We start from the raw sequence: 5,017 nt of genomic DNA, 5'->3' as shown, positions 1-5,017 counted from the left end.
ATTTTAAATGGAAACTTAAAGAATAAAACTCATACGTACTCGATATAAGGTAGGACTTCCTCGTATTCTCCAAGACATATAGATGTGCTTGATTCAACAGGTCCTGATCAACTACGCTCACTGTGCAACCTGATAATGGCTTTGAAACTCCCATCTTTTGGCTTGAAGGCACTCCAACTGTACTAACATCAGATAAATGCTGAGTACAAAACTCTACCGCTTCTTCAGCTATATACCGATCAGCAATGCAACCTTCGGGACGAGTACGATTCTGAACATACCCCTTCAGCACTTTCATATATCTTTCAAACGGATACATCCACCTAAAATATACTGGCCCACATAGACGAACTTCTCTGACAAGATGTACTACTAGATGAACCATGATATCAAAGAATGAAGGGGGAAAGTATTTCTCAAGCAAACACAGAGTAACTACTACATCTTCTTCCAACTTATCTAGCTTGGAAACATCAACAGTCTTTGCACATATAGCATTGAAGAAGAAGCACAAACGAGTTATTGCATACCTTGCAGGCTTCTCCAAAACAGAACGAATTGCCACAGGGAGCAATTGTTGCATTAAGGTATGACAATCATGTGATTTAAGGCCAAGAAGTCTTGAATCTTGTACAGATACAAGATTTTTAATATTTGAAGAATAACCTTCAGGGACCTTCATACCATAGAAAGAATTGCAAACCTCTCTCTTCTCTGCTCTTGACAAATTCCAAGGCCCAGGAGGCAAACGAGTACGTCTTTCTCCATACTCGGGTTGCAAATCAGTTTTGACCCCCATGTTCAATAAATCTAATCGAGCAGCAATCCCATCTTTATTTTTTCCAGGGATCTCCAGCAATGTACCAATGATACTATCGCAAACATTCTTCTCAATGTGCATAACATCTAGGGCATGCCTCACAGGAAGGTATTTCCAATACTCGAGATCAAAGAATATTGATTTCTTCTTCCAACAAACTCTGTCACCATTTTCAACCATATGCAGCACTTCTTCTCCGGTTAATGGCTCTGGAGGTATGCCATATTCAGGTTTCCCATTAAAAGCTGCACGTTGCCTCCTATATGGATGATTGATTGGTAACCATTTTCTATGCCCAATGTAACAAATTTTGTGGCCATTTTTCAACCTGTGACTAGGTGTATCATCGCCGCATATTGGACAAGCTTTATATCCTTTAACAACACAACCAGATAAGTTTCCATAGGCGGGGAAATCATTAATTGTCCACATTAATGCAGCTCTGAGTGTAAAGTATTCTCCATTATGTGCATCATACACTCCTCTAATCCCAACCCACAAGGATTTTAAATCATCAATCAAAGGCTCCAAGTAGACGTCTATATCATTTCCGGGTTGTTTAGGACCGGAAATCAATAAGGTTAACATCATGAACTTTCGTTTCATGCACAGCCATGGAGGGAGATTATATGTAACTAAGATAACCGGCCAACAACTATATCTGCTACTTAGAGAACTGTGGGGATTGAATCCATCAGATGAAAGAGCCAATCTCAAGTTTCTCGGCTCATTACCAAACTCAGGCCATTTATCATCAAGAAGTTTCCAAGACGGGGAATCCGCCGGATGAGACATCTGACCGTCAATTGATTTTCTAGCAACATGCCACCAAGTCAAACTCTTAGCTGTCTCATGTGATTGAAACATCCTTTTAAACCTTGGAATTGGGGGAAAATACCACACCACCTTCGCTGGCACACCCTCTTTCAAGATTGCATCTTTGCCTTCCTTCCACCTTGAGATACCACAAGTAGGACAATTAGTTGAATCCTCATACTCCTTCCTATACAAGATGCAATCATTGGGGCATACGTGCATTTTCTCATAACTCAGCCCCAATGCACACAAAGTCTTTTTAGCCTCATACATGGAGGTTGGTATTGTATTTCCTTCTGGAAGCAAATCGCCTTGAAGTATCAATAATTCTGTAAAACAGACATCACTCATCCCATGTTTTGCCTTCAAATTATACAACTTCACTAATGCCGATAACTTCGTGTACTTTCTACAACCAGGGTACACTGGTTGATCTCCATCCCCAATCACATTGGCAAACTCATACGGATCCGAACCAAAATCACCAAAATCATTATCATCCATATCAATTTCTTCAGACACAAAACTGTACCTACTATGGCCATCATCTTCTTCAACATTTCTGCTAGCATTAGTAGTTGCTTCCCAAGGTTCTCCGTGAAATGTCCAATTCTTATAGCTTTGGTCAATTCCATTAAAGTATAAGTGATCCCTTATAATTCCAACCCCAAACAACTTCAAATTAACACATTTAACACATGGACAACGGATATGTGTTGTAGTTAGAAGATTTTCTACAGCAAAGTTCAAAAATGCTTCCACCCCAAACTCATATGCCTTCGATCTTCTATCCGAGTGCATCCATGACTTATCCATCTCCGACACTATAACCTATTATCTATAATAAAGTGAAAATACAGGCAATGACCATCACTATAGCAGATTATACAATGATCTAATCGCAAGTAATAAACAACAGAGACGACGGGTTTTAATCAAAAACAGACGTATTTGGCATATATAGACGACGGATTTTCAACAGACGTCGTCTATTATAAGTAATACAAACGACGGTTTATGAAAAAACCGTCGTGTATAAGTAATACAACGACGGTAGTTTAAAAACACCGTCGTGTAATCGTCGTCGTACGCCTTAAAATTCGTCGTGTCTCAGTTTATTTTCAAGAACACAAAACCCATTAAGAACACAACATATATATGAAACCAAGCAAGAAACCAACATATACATGAAACCAAGCATGAAAACAATAAATCCATTCCCAATTCAACATAACATAGGGTGATTAAAAGATACGACAAAATTAAATCCATTCCCAATTCAACATAACAGATAATGTAATCCATGAACCCATTAAACAGAAAATCCATGAACCCATACCTATAAGCATTGGTGCACTTTGCACCTTCTCCAGAGTGGAAAATGACAAGATCAAATAAAGGTGTCCTTTTGCTGGAAATCATTTGGAAGTTGGTGATGTGTCTTTTTGTGTTGATTTCCAGCAAAAGTACACCTTTATTTGATCTTGTTATGAACCCATTAAACAGAAAATCCATGAACCCATACCTATAAGCACATTATTAACAGATCGCAAAGCATATACCTAAAACCCTTTAACAAAACAACCTAATATCATTCAATGAATTTACAAGGGGAAGATAGGGTTTGTACTTACAGGTTGGACGAGCTCACAGATTCGACGAGCCTGGAGAGTGCAACTTTTAATTAGAGCAGAAGTGAGAGAGCGAAATGTTATGTCGCGTGAAATCTGAAATTTTAGGTTTCAGGGATCGAAGTATAAGACTAAGAGCCAAATCTAAAAAAATTTAGGTCGCGCGAAAATTTTTAGAGCGCGCGCGTTATAAAACGTCGAAAGAAAAACCAAGGCGAAAGTTCTACAAGTACCGACGTAAATTTAATATTCCACGACAGAAACTTCATTTTTCGGATTAAGAACGTAAGGCCGTTCATTTTTCGGATTAATTTTAAATTTATTTTGAATTTTTTATATAACGACGACTGAAAAACCACGTCGGTGTTAAGAAATTAAAGACGTTGTAAATTATATAAACCGACTTACATATTAAAATAATGTCGTTTAAAGCGTAAACCATGTCGTATGTTTTACTGTACGACGTAAAATATGTATTCCACGACCCAACCACCGTCGTTAAAAATTAATACACTAAACCCATAAAATTAAATTATACAATTTAAAAAATTAAGTTTATAAAAGGTTTTATGGTTTTAAAGCCTAACATATAACATAGACTACCCAAAAATTATACTTTAAAAATAAACCCCAATAAATAACAACACTAATCTCTAAACCCTAGACTCTAAACCCTAAACCATAAAACTAGAAGTGATTTTATGACTCATCAAAACAATTTTGTTTTGGATGGTCATTTTAAATTTTTGTTATTCAAAATGAATTTTTTCAAGGTTTATGTGGAAGAAAATATATCAATGACTTCATAGGAGTTGACTTTTCAATTTTCTGATTTATTTTATATTTATTTTGAATATTTTGATATAAAAATAATAAAATATTCTTACCATACAACAAACCACGTCGGTGTTAAATAAATTGTAGACGTTGTAAATTGTAATAGACTACTAAGTCGTTAAAATGACGTCGTTAAAATGAGAAACCACGTCGGTGTTAAGAAATTAAAAACGTTGTAAATTATATAAACCGACTTACATATTAAAATGACGTCGTTTAAAGCGTAAACCATGTCGTATGTTTTACTGTACGACGTAAAATATGTATTCCACGACCCAACCACCGTCGTTAAAAATTAATACCCTAAACCCATAAAACTAAATTATACAATTTAAAAAATTAAGTTTATAAAAGGTTTTATGGTTTTAAAGCCTAACATATACCCTAGACTACCCAAAAATTATACTTTAAAAATAAACCCCAATAAATAACAACCCTAATCTCTAAACCCTAGACTCTAAACCCTAAACCATAAAACTAGAAGTGATTTTATGACTCATCAAAACAATTTTGTTTTGGATGGTCATTTTAAATTTTTGTTATTCAAAATGAATTTTTTCAAGGTTTATGTGGAAGAAAATATATCAATGACTTCATAGGAGTTGACTTTTCAATTTTCTGATTTATTTTATATTTATTTTGAATATTTTGATATAAAAATAATAAAATATTCTTACCATACAACAAACCACGTCGGTGTTAAATAAATTGTAGACGTTGTAAATTGTAATAGACTACTAAGTCGTTAAAATGACGTCGTTAAAATGAGAAACCATGGCGGCTATTTAACTATACGACGTAAAATATATATTTTACGACTTAACCGCAGTCGTTACATAAACGTCGTCGATTATACCCTGAACCCTTAAGAAATTGAAGATATTGTAAACCATTAACGACTCAATTGTTCAAA

Source organism: Prunus persica, chromosome G5 (assembly GCF_000346465.2).
Source record: "Prunus persica cultivar Lovell chromosome G5, Prunus_persica_NCBIv2, whole genome shotgun sequence".
Lineage (NCBI taxonomy): Eukaryota > Viridiplantae > Streptophyta > Magnoliopsida > Rosales > Rosaceae > Prunus > Prunus persica.
The sequence above is the reverse complement of the archived record's forward strand: the minus strand, read 5'-3'. Positions refer to the sequence as shown.